The following is a 13,029-nucleotide window of genomic DNA, read 5'->3' on the forward strand; positions in this document are numbered from 1 at the left end:
ATTAAGGATGAATTTCTTAAGCTAAAGAAAACCATAGTTATCACTTACCTTTTGTAGCCTTTCTTACTTGTCTCAGTAACACATAAATAAAATGTGTTTAAAAAAAGAGGAATCCTGGAGTGTTTTCTAAATGGCAAAAATGAAAAAAGAAAAATACTAAAATCTGAAATTTGGTGGTTTATTCCCACCTTTAACAGAACAGACACACACATATAAGGAAAACTATATCTCTTTTTCACAAATTAGTTGCTCAGCATTCTATGGCTATTGTTGCCTGACTGAACTCTTCACAATACAGCACACATTTTTACGGAAAGTGAAAGTGCATCAGTGATGGCCAAGTCCATGAGCACATGCTACAAGCTTGCTTTAGCAGCTTTGCTTAAAACAATAGAAACTGTTGCCAATTTTCCTTAAAATAATAATTTAAAAAAGATAACTCTTTTTATCAGAGAACCCCTGTCCAATATTTCTGTCTTTTTCACATGAGTTTGAGCACAAAAAATGTGCAGTTTTATTTGTGCAATTTATAATTGCTTTTTTCCTTAATAATTTATTTTTTTACTTATATTTGTGGATGCACTGGTTAAATGTATATTACTTGAAACAAGTTTTCTAAAACAGGCTCATCACCACTTAGTTTTGGGCTTTAGACCATACAACAGTTGGGTCTCTTCATCCTTGGACTTTCCCTGAACCCCCTTTATCTTTTCAAAAGTTTATGTAGAACTGAATGGACTCTTGAGTCTTGAGAGTGTTTTTAACCTCCTATATTTTTGCTAAATGCAGTGCTGGCCACTTTTATTGGCACTCCTAGTGAATATGTGTCAAACCCCCTTTAAACAAATGAAACTAACCTTTAAATTGAGCAAATTTATTTAGTGGCATTAAGAAAAAAAAAAAAAATCACACAAAAGAAGAACTTTTTGTCATTTTTCCAGACTATTTTTTCCATGCACTATTCCCTTCAGCTCAACCCACAGATTTTCTTGGATTTAGTTCCTGTGACTAAGTTGATCATTAAAGAAGGTTCATTACCAAGTTTAGATACTCGGTACCAAATAATTTTTTGTTTTCTGATGTAGATCATCAGATTCTTCTTTAAAGTGTCTCACTTTTTCACAGAGTTATTGATGCTGCACACTCCAACAATTATCCCAGGGTCTTTCAAAGAGAAACTGGCTCATAACTTTATAGATCATTTGCCATATTTTACAGTAATCATGAGATACTTTTCTATATATTCATCCTTTATTTCATGCCAGATCCAACAGGCCATCCTGTCTGTTGCAGCAAAATAAAGGTGGATCCTTTTCATGCTAGGTAATGGCTAAAAAAATGACCTCTGTGTCACGTAATACATATACCCCATATAAACATGGGATTTTTCCCCATTGAATAAATGTCCTCAGAGTAAAGGTTATACAGTGAGGTTAGGGAAGTGCAAGGAAAACTATATTTTTATGGGATTTTACAGAATGTTGTCAATGACAGTCTTACCTGAATTTCAAGTCTCTGATTGTTTACCATAAAAGATGTTCAATTTTATTTCAAACTGTTTTCTTTCAACTTTTCTGAGGTGATAATACTGAAATCACATTCTCAATTTTTTTTAACACTGGACACATTTATCTTGTGTTATCTTCTGTTCAATTGAAAAGAATTAACACCACCAACATTTTTCTTGGGAGGTAGAATTGCCAGGAAAACAATTAGACAACTACAGTTTGTTTACCTTTAAACAGGTACTAAAGCTGTGTACAAAAATGAAGTTGATGGCTACATTAGAGAGAAAACACTCTATCACAAACTTTGAACATCATATCTAAGATGCTCTGAATATGACATGTGATGCAACTAAGTAAAAGGGTTGCTTTGCCTAATAAATCGACCTTTTCCGCTTGCTTTTCTGTGCTTTGTTCTCTCTATGTATTTCTGTTTTTGTGTTACGCACCATCACTGCATGTTTGTGTGCACACTTCCTTAATTGCATTAAGAGGATGACGCACTTTCTTACTCTGTTTAAGCTCACTTTAATTGCCTCTGAATGGTGCTCTGGGGAAGCAGGGACTGACGGTACAATGTGGACATGCAATTAGCTAGCTTTCATAAGGCGCTCCAGGGAAAAAGAGAGGGTTTCAGTTCATGGAGGAATTTCACACACAAGGCAGCGAATGCTATTTTGTGTCACTGATGTGGTGGCATCTTGATGGAATGGCATTTTATTCTTTAAAAAAATGAGACTTATAGAAGAACCAAATAGAGAAAAATCAATTTACCAAGAAAAAGGAGAAAAAATGGGCAGAAAAGCACCAGTTTATATAAAAGGTTAGGTGCATTTAGAAAAGAGGTGAGAAAAAGATGGATATGTAGGCAGGTGTGATAGGAATAAAATACATTAAAAAAGAAGCATGGCAAATTTTGCCATAGTGAAAAAGTTGTTCTATAGTCCTATCCATATTTTTAATAATAACGTTATCCGTTTAGCAGTTTTCTATGGCTGATCATTACATGAACCGAGAAAAATACTTTGTAAACAGAATCAATGATAGCTACCATAGTTTAGCACTCAGCTAAGCTATGGTATATATATATATTACATATATTATGTAGTTAGTGAATTGAAAGAAAAGGAAAAATAGCCCTAAAATGGAACAAGTTAATGTTATAAGACTGTCAGTGCTCAAATTGCTAATTAGAAGGAAATTTGAATGACTTAAATCTCTGATAAACTCAGCTTTGGCTTCCTGTAAGGCCTCTAAGCTCCAGCTTGGAACAGTTTTAAGCATCAGCAATGAAAAAAACGTATATTTATGTCATTTTATCCTAAACTAATTTATCTCTGCCCAGACACACGTCTTACTTTAGTCATTCTTAAGGACAGTGGAAGTGCCAATGAGCACTGTGACCAGTTGCGAGCCTTTGCAGCACAGTGGTGGAGACCAGTTGATTTTATGTTGTGTCTGGTGTCTGGGAAAGTCCTTGGCTTGGAGCAAGACAGTGGTGGCAAGACCAGTTGGAGGAATAAACAGCTGCAGCGGCAGGGCATTGTGTGTGGAGCTGCCTTCTCTCTCAGGATGGTGGAAGTAGCACTGGTGTGTTCGCAGAATCAGAGGCAGCGTTTCTTTTGGGGTCTTTATGATTATTTAGATTCCTTCTGCATGTTTTCAGATAAGCCTGGGTCAGCATTTATTCTTTGGCCAGCATGCAGCAGCCTAAATGCTAAGCTGAATATTGACTTTGGATCCAGGGTTACTTTAAAGATGCAGAACCTTTCTTCTCTGCCAGAAAAGATGGCGTCTCACATGACTGTGTCGCGTCACTGCAGTCCCCTATAGTAAAGTGACAGACTTCCTTCAAGGGTAGGTTTTGGTAAAACATGATGTCACAGTGAAACCCCTCCTCTTCTTTTTTAAACTGAAAGTGTGTTATTACAGTGCATTCTGGGATTCAGAGTTTTTATACCAGTCTCTTTGTTCCCTGTACATAATTCAGTTCTTCATGGCTGGGTCCCAACAGCACATCTTTTCTACTCAACAAACATGATAACCAAACAGAAAACATTTGTGAATAACTTAATACACCTTAAAAATACTGTACATAAATGCAAAAATACTTGTAACCCTATTTCTTTTAACTCTTAATAAGCATGTAAAAACTTTAAAACTTTCTAAGATTTAGTTTGTTCTGCCATTTTTGTTACACTCACATACACGTTTCATGTAATCAAACAAATATTCTCAGAGAAAGGTAACATGCGTAAATAAAGCAGGGAGTTTTTGAAATAATGTTTTTGGTTATCAAAGGAAGTGAGAAAAAGTAACCATTCCTGTTTTCAAATAATTAACTGTGATTAATCAAACCTTGAAGTGATACTCATCAGATCTCTAAAATGAAGAGATTAAATTTATCTAACCTCTCTGACAACACAAAAGAAGCTACATGATCTAAAAAAGAAACAGATTATGCCCTAATCAAAAGGAATTCAGGAACAGGTGCAAAACAAAATCACTGACATCCATCACTCTGGAATTAGGTGTATATGTAGACTGTACTCCAGATTCCAGATGGTCATTTCTTAATAAAACAAAGATGAGGTTAATATGCAAAAGTTTGTGAAAAACTTAGTGAATTCAAAAGTACATGATTCTCAATTATTTACAAAGGGTTAAATTACTAAAGTATTTTATTCTATAACTGTAAACATACTGTAAATACATTGACTTCATCTAACATTGAGCCAGCTAGCAATTATATAGGAAATACCCCTGTAATCATCAGTTTATGATGCTTTACCTAGATTTTGACGAGTTTTACCATGCATTTTCCATGTGGGTAATTTTTACACAGCATTAAAAGTACAATATGTGGTTATGCGCCGAGTTAAAGATATTGTTGTAATGCAGATCAGAGACTTTTCATATTAGATAATGTAATAGGTACGTAAAGCAAAACCCCCTGTCTCCTTTCTTTTGCTCTTGTAGTCATTCTTTATGCCCTTCTCCACACTCCCACCCCCACCTTTTTTTATTTTTCTATAACACCCCACCACCTCTACGCTACCCTGATACCCCTTCCTCCTGTCTTGGACAATCCTTTCCTGTGTATTGCTGTCTTTCCTGTTCTTCCTCTCTCTCTGTCTGTCTGTCTGTCTGTCTCATCCCGGCTCCATTCTCCCTGTCCCTCCCTCCACTCTTCTTCATTTAATAGTGGACCTCAGCGCGGTTGCCATGTCGACCAGCCGGCATATTACTATGGCAACCACTCGGAGCGAGACAAGGCTGCTGATTAGGGAGAGATGTCTAGTGTTGCCTGGCCAGTGGAGGGTGGGGGAGAAAAGGAGGGAAACTGTTGGGGGGTGTCAGAGAAGGTGGCGGTGGGGGTTTATTATAGACCTGATCATTGTGTGTGTGTGCACGTGTGTGTTTATTGGAGAGTGTGTGTTGAACGTGTGTATGTCTCAAAATAGAAATTTACAGAGGTTGGTTGGATTTCAAGTAACTAGCTAAAGGACATTTTACCTTAGACTTTATATCATGGCTACCTGCATTTATTTACTTTTCAAAGGCCTTTTTGCTTTCTGTAAATACATTTGATTTAATTTAATGTATTACTGCTTGAAATCTAATATGGTTTTAATTCATATTTTAATAATAATTAAAAAATCATTAAAAATTGCATAATCATTGCACAAGAATGATCTTATTTACAGCATTGAAATGGAGCTCCTCTGGTTTATTTTGTGATCTCAAGGCATTCTGAACCAAACTAAACGCTGCTGGTTGTATTTGGGCAGGTTCATATCCAGTGTTATGACATGTGAGCGAGGGAGCAGGGAGAGCTTTTTAAGAGCTAAACCCGCCTCCAAGAACACTAATGAACACTGTGAGGATGCCTGAGACCTCCCAGATCCATCAGAGAAACTAATTACAAGATCCAATTAAAGAGAGAGAGAAAAAGAAGAAGGGGATAGAGAGAAAAAAGGGGGGCTGGGAGGGCTAGAAGATGACGGGGTCCCTCTTTACCATTGACCAAGCCAAGCCGTCAGCTCATTCAAGGCATTAATTATAGCTTATTTATTATTCATCCTTGAGCTAAATAAGAGCATGACATTTCAATAACAATAATAAGGGCAGAAAAAAGGCAGCGCAAACTACAGACTTACTAATTGCAGTACTCAGAGATTAAACGACTGGAAAAATGTTGTTATTTACTTATTCATAACACTGAGAACAGTCATAAGAGCAGAGCGAAGCACTTTGCTGGAAATGAGTCTAAGGGGGTTCTCTCATGATCTCCCCAGTGGACATAATCCTCAATGAAACCAGGATGACATGCTTTCCTTAACAAGTGTTGCGATCAGTATCACAGGGCAAACTGTTCTCTGTGGTGACTGAGCCTCATTAGTCCAAGGGGAGGAATTTGGTAAAGTGATGCAAAAATGTTTACATCAGACACAATAAGGGAAATAATTAAATTAATAACTTGAAAGACAATCTTACATCTTAGCTATTTAATTGCAAGATTATATCCTACCTTTTCATACTGTGAATATTTCTACAAATATTGACTTATTTAACTCATGTCCCTGTGTCTTCACTCCTCCTCGTCCTTAAGCTGAACTTGCAGGCCACCTATTTGTGCTGCCAACTCTTGGCCTCATTGACTGCGGCAGAGGTGAAGAATATCACATAATCATGAAGTGGATAAGGCATTACGCTCATCACAAATTATGAATGAGTTTTACTACGTGGCAGCCCAGCGGACTACAGCTCGGTTTAAGTGACTGTCACAGGGGTTTGCAGCTCCTTTCTCATTTTCTTGTTTAAAGCAGCCCCCCATCTCTCGTTCCTGAAGCTAAAATTTAATAAGCCTGCCTGGGTTAACATCTGGAATCTGTGCATTACATCTCTCATTACGTTTTCTTCTTTTTCCTCTATGCATTAGGATTTACTTTAAGATCAAATAAGAGAAGTTTCTGGTTTACTCTATGAAGCTAAAGGTCAATGTTATCCAAATCCAGTGAACCGTTGATGCATTTCACATTGAAATATATCAAGAAACTGATATTGAAAATGCAAGGCTGGCCGTAGTCTAGCTGGTATAAATCACATTTAAAAGGGAGATGGATTATTCTTACCCATTAACCTTTAATTATGAAGATATTTCATATTCTCTTAGGTAATTTATTTTCCTGGAATTGACATCTATGTTTGATTGTAACATTTTCATGTTAGACCACAGGATTCAACCATTATGAGTCTGCCTGGGAAGTTATTTTGTGAAACATGCAACTGTAGCCACACATTTTTGCTGTAATTTATTTATTTATTTTTTTGGTTTCCATTTTATTTTTTTTCTTTAGTCATCTGAAAAGCTTTCATGGTGCTTAAGACCACTAGAGTGTTCACTCTAGTGGTCTTAAGCACCACCAGTCTCCAGTTAACTATTCAGTTCCTTGTTTCATTTTCTCTATTATAATCTTGTCCTTGAATCTTATAGGAGCCTTATTAATGTTGTTAGTTGAATGAAGCAGCCACAGAGGTGGTATAAATGAATAGTCAGTATTAAAAGATAGGTCAAAGACATGTTAAGAGATGAATTTTGGTTTCCTTTTATCTTAAATGTTCAATCTCATGAAACCGAAAATTGTGTTAAAACTGTTAGTTTCATCAGCAGTTTTTTTTGTGTAAAATAGTCATACCACTTAAACATTTTTAAAAGTAGAGCAGGATTTTGACGTGGAAGAAAATGGATACGAATTTCCTGTAACTTTTACAAATTGATTTATGTAAAGTGGGGGATGCTTTTTTTTCTGATTTCCCTTAAATAATATCCAGTGCAGCTCAATGGTTTCAGAAATCACCTAACTTGTCTACCCGCCTGTTATTTAATGTTTTAATGAGCACAGATGTTCGGTGAAGGCCTCAAAAGTTTAGCCATAATTAATCCACAGTATGTGATCATTGTACCTGCTTTTTCTTATATATGTTGTATGCTTAGTTAATATGAATTTGCTTATGTGTGTTTTTTTAATTATTTAATTTATTATGTTTTCTGCTTTATGATCTACTTTGCAATCTTTTGATGCTTCCAGGCTAGGTCATTTTTGAAAATTATGATTTGTTCTCAGTCACTTACCAGGTAAAATAAAGTTTAAAATAAAAAGATAAAATAACATAATTACAGATGCAGCCAAGGAGCTCATGTTGGAGCTGCAAAGATCTACACCTGAGTTTATCAGGGAGAGGGATGTGGATTAAATGCATGGCAATCCTGTTAGAGGCTGTGGAACACTTTGGATCTGAGTAAAGGTTTGCCCAGGTTCAGCAAGACATTGACTGTAAACGCAAAGTAAGTTGTACAATAAATTGCTTAGATTAAAGAATATTATTTTGCTTGAGTAGCCCGGTCAAAGTTCAGACCTAAAGAAACGGGGGAAATTTGTAGCAACACTTGGATTAGATTTTTACATATGCTCGTCCTATAACCTGAATGAACATCAGTTATTTTAAAGTTTATCTCTGACACAAACTGGCAGACATATCCCAAAACACTTTTCTATAAATGCAGTAAAAGGTGATTCTACAAAGTGTTGACTCAGGAGTTATGAATACAAATTCACATCATATTTTTCAGATTTTATTTACAAAAAATGTAGACAACTATGTAGAATTTCTCCTCAACTTTCTAGTTGTATTTCCTTCCTCTTGTGATGTGCCGAAATGCAAAAGAAAATCCGTCGTGTGAATACTTCTGCAAGGGACAGTATTTCATATAAATGCAGCTAAGCACACGACTGAATTTCACACTGACAGATATAAACTTGCAGAGTTGTAAATAAAAAGGAATCAGTCGCCCAGGTGACCTGAGGAAGACAAACATTTTTATTTTACTATTTCTGATTTTCCTTTCATGTCATTTAGTTTAAATCTTAGTTGTTTTTTTTCCTTGGAGAAGGATATTTTTACCACTTATCAGCTGATACAGCCAATTTTATTGACTCTTTGGTGACTTTTCCATACAGTTGCCTCACATTTTTTGAGTGGTTGTAGGACTTTAGTTGAAATGAGGGTTTCTCTTTTTCTGTGATACACAAAACAAGTAACGGTGCTATTTCTTGAATTTTAAATTGCATTTATCCAGTCAGATAAACAGAACAATGATAAAACAACATGCTAGCTTTACTCTGTACACTGTAAATAATTTCCTCTTCATTCACTGTGCTTTTAACTCTGTCACAGAAACGATGCGGGAAAGCATCCCAACGATTACACCCATTTAGGTCATAATTAGGCGATCACATCAGAAAAACAGACAAACACATTGGCATATTGCTTCCTCAACACCCTCACCAAAATACATACACACTGACCAGATCCCACCCCCTCGGGGCTGTGGGGCAGTGCTTGAGCGATGTGTCCCCAGGGGGCTGATATTTTATAGTTTGTGTCCATCAGTGCTGTAGCCTGGGGCGCAAGGGTTGACAGTAAGTGCTCTCAACACCGGTGACACTGATTCATCTGAGCCATGACACACATGAGAGGAGAAAGGGGAGGAGGATCAGCCAGAAAAGAAAAATTCTGAGCTTAAAAATATTGTAATTCATACAGCACACCGAATCATGTTCAAGTAGATTATACTATCGCCTAGCATCAAATTGTTTTATGTTTTGTAGGTTTAGGTTTATTTACTAAAAGTCAAAGGTTTGTACTATGATATAGTGGACTAATATAGGCCAGCCTTGGCTAGACTAGAAAGATTGGCTCGAGGAAGAGACTCCAATCTAACATGGCATTTCAATTTCTCATTCCCCGTTATGGCTGTGCTGTGCACTGCTGAGCCTCTTCTACATATATATAGGAAGGACGCCTCTGAACCCCAGCTTTCTAGATGCGCATACTAAGCAATCAATGTGTCACCTCTTCCTGACAATCCTATTTTTGTTGTATGGGGGCCGTGCTCATTTTTTCTTGTCAGCAGAAGGTAATTTGCTGTATTGTGATTCAGTCCTAAAACTTGGTGACGAGGTGTCTGATAAGTCACTACCTCCCTTCGGTACACCCCCACCGCCCCTTACCCCCAGCATCCCTGCCACAATACGGAAAATCCAAAGGTAGCACCCCAACCCCCATTCTATCCACACCCTGCTGCACCCCCACACCTCTGTCCCGTTCTTCCTACACCAAGTCCAACATAGTTGTATCAAGGCAGGCTGCTAAATTAGATAAGCAGGACTGTGGTGCAGCGGCCCTGATTAATAAAAGATGCGGCATTCCCTGGGGATGGCCCCTCTGAGGGCTGAGCAGAATCTACCCACAGACAATAGAGGTTGCTTGCACACAATGAACAGGAAATGGAGAGAATGAACCAATCATGGAAATATAACATTTGAAAAAGAACTATCCTGTGACCCTCTTGAGCATTATGCATGCATTGATGCAAATTAAGTCTTGAGAACCTTAACAATTACTTGTAAACCTGCAGCTGACTCTAAAGGTGTATATGAAGATGCATTATGTTCATGCCCACAGAAATGGATGAAGTAAGTTAGACACGTTTGGGCAGTGCGCAGGACCTTGCCAAATAAACTTGGTGAGTCTGTAGTTTAACTGACAACATGTAGTTTTAAACCAAGCTCTTGAAATAATAAGGCTCCCTAAGGACTTATGTGGTACAGACAGGAGTGATATTTTCAGTAGAAGGAACATGACAGCAGATGGAAGGTGAAAGGCATAGTTATCCTGAGAGCAGAAATCGCCAATTTACGACAAAAAAAAAACATTGTAGAAAAAAGTCAGCCTACATTTATAATTTAAGCTAAAAATATTCATATCTCTGACAAATTTAGATGTAAAATTATTTTCATTCAGCCAAGAACTTTGCCACTGGAAATGAGACAGGCAGGTTTCATGGAAATGACTTTGTCATTTCCAGTAAAACAATGCAAAAGTGAGTTTTGAAAAAAAGCTGTTTTATTTACATTTGATAAAAAAATGACATTTCAAAAAATATTCACAATTTTCTCAATAATTAGTTGATATTTTTCATCACAGCAATTTTACTATTCTTATAATTGTTAACTAGCTTTTAGCATGTCTTCAATGGTACATCCACACTATACTTTAGGTTATGAGTTCTCAGTATTTTAGATCGGAAAACCTTTTTGCCATTAAAACTAAAACACGTCTTCTGTCAAATTCAGTCAGGGCTCTTGCCGGACAATATCAAACAAATTGTTAGAATTACTTCCAGTTGAAATAAAAATATTACTTAAAATCTAAATCTAGCATGAGTATGAATAATTTTGGGCTCAATAGCAAATCCACTAATATTTGGTGAAATAATAAAAAAAGAATTTTACTGATGAAATCAGAACTGACTTTTCTTAAAGTCAGTGTTAGATACAAGTATGATGTCAAGCCCGCTTCTGAGGATAAACTTACTCTTTCTTACTACTATATATGTAGTATGTATTGATACATCTGATTAAAATATTGAAAATGACAGAAAAATACTTAATGGTCATAGCAAATTTGTAATCAGAAAATCATTATTATGTAGGCTATTTTTTTTGGGGGGGGGAAACTACATTGTTTCCCAAAACAATTACCAATAGACTATAGAAGCTTGACTGCAGGGAATAATTTTATGAGATTATTTTATACATATTTCACCCACAGCTTTATATCTTTGTTTAGGATAATAGTCCATGGTAAATTCCCATATGTAAAGCATACTGTATGAGAATCCTGAAACACTCTTTGTAAATTTATACAATCATTGTAAAGAAAAGGTATATTGGGCATCATTTCTAGCATTTCAATTCATAAACTTTATTGTTACAATGATATGAAATCATTGAATTTAAAGGGGATGTTATTTCATTTAACTTTGACTATATGCTCGAATGCATACTTTAGAAATCACAGATCCACAAGCCTCCATAAAAACCAAATTGAGTATTTCACTTGGCTGGTACACATTCCATTGGCCATTCAAAGCATCAACATAAACAAGGTTAAAAAGTTTTTTCTACCACTGGAGATTATAAAAAGCCTAATACTCAACCATTTTTTTACATCCACAAGTCTCATGTTGTCATGTAATTTCAGCTTTTCAGAGTTCTATTCATGTTTGTCACCTAATGCCTTTGTTACTCGGAGGACATTATCTCTCTCATTGCTCATTTTTATAAGTGAGCCAGCAGTGAACCAGTTGCCTATGGAGACCAGTGAAATCAAGGTTGTATAACTACCTGACTTTCTTTTCTAAAGTGAGCTTAAATTGAGCATTTAAGCTGTTTTTTTAATTGCTCATCGTGATGCAAAATTGTTCTCAGAAACCTTCCTGCCAGATGGGTTTACCAGCCAAATAAAGAGCTACTTACATGCTGAACATTCACCATTAAAGCATCACAACAAAGCCTTGTTGGTGCACATCTACCTCATCCAATCAGACTGCATGCTACATTCTACCACGAACTCTGGTGTGTGATTACTGCATGGATCATGAGCACTTAAGCATTTATCTTTAAATAACCTCCACTACTGTCCCCCCTATTGGTAGTGAACAATAGTGAGATGTGTCTAATTTTCAGCAAGATAATGGTAGTCATATTGAGATGAAAAAGGTCAGGGGTTGGCTCGTAAGGTTCTGATTGGCTCAGAGCATCCCTTTGCCCCCCGGAGATAAAATGGAAAGTGATATTTCATTTATAACCCCGCCTTTGCTTAGCAGTTGTAGATGATGAGGAGACCCACTGCTGCAATGATTGGAGTGTAGCCACCAGTCAAATGCTAAGCACAAAAAATTATGCCTGGGATCCCTTGCATCAGTGGGTTTTTGTGTGTGGGTGCGTGGGGGGTGCGCGTGCGTGCGTGTGTGTGTCTGTGTTTCCAGATCAGACATATGGTGTATATATTTTCTCATTCTGTTTTTAATATTTAAGAATTCAAATTTTCTTTATACCCCTCCAACCAGAAAAGATTGATGGATTTTGTTTATACATATGTATAGGATGCTGAAATGAAGTTGAACCTATCTTTGACCTTTATCTTCTCACATGTTCTCACTGAGCTACAGTTGTAACACTATGCATTGCTTTAGCTTTTATAAAATGATTCTTTGATCATTAGAATAAGCATGGCTTTAGTTATTTTTCTTCACTTCATTGGAAGCTCATAATAGAGGTAATTCTGATATAGTACCTTATTAATAACACAGCATAAACATTTAGTTTCATATTCCTCAAATCACAGTACAGTTTTATATCCTGCTTGTCAGCTTGCATCTTTCTGGCCTGGTTTCTGCTCTATGTTGATGATGTTTTTTTTTTTTTTTGCTTTAATATCCACCCTGAAGGCTCGATGCATCACATTATGCAGTGACCCTAGCTATATTTTGCACTGAACAGTTCAGCCAGTGGGAGTGGCCGGAGCTTGTTGAGGAAGCTGCCCTTTAAGGTCATTGCAACGGTCATGTGATAGGCCAGTGGAGCCCCCTGAGCCATATGACAAACCGAGCTGC

General features: G+C 36.7%; 1 protein-coding gene across 1 annotated transcript in view; it reads left to right on the forward strand.

The window, feature by feature from the left end:
• zfhx3b (zinc finger homeobox 3b) overlaps positions 1 to 13,029 on the forward strand; it is a 224,214-nt gene that overhangs the window by 27,727 nt on the left and 183,458 nt on the right. The window lies entirely within an intron of this gene.

This window comes from Xiphophorus hellerii, chromosome 4 (genome assembly GCF_003331165.1).
Source record: "Xiphophorus hellerii strain 12219 chromosome 4, Xiphophorus_hellerii-4.1, whole genome shotgun sequence".
Classification (NCBI taxonomy): Eukaryota; Metazoa; Chordata; class Actinopteri; order Cyprinodontiformes; family Poeciliidae; genus Xiphophorus; species Xiphophorus hellerii.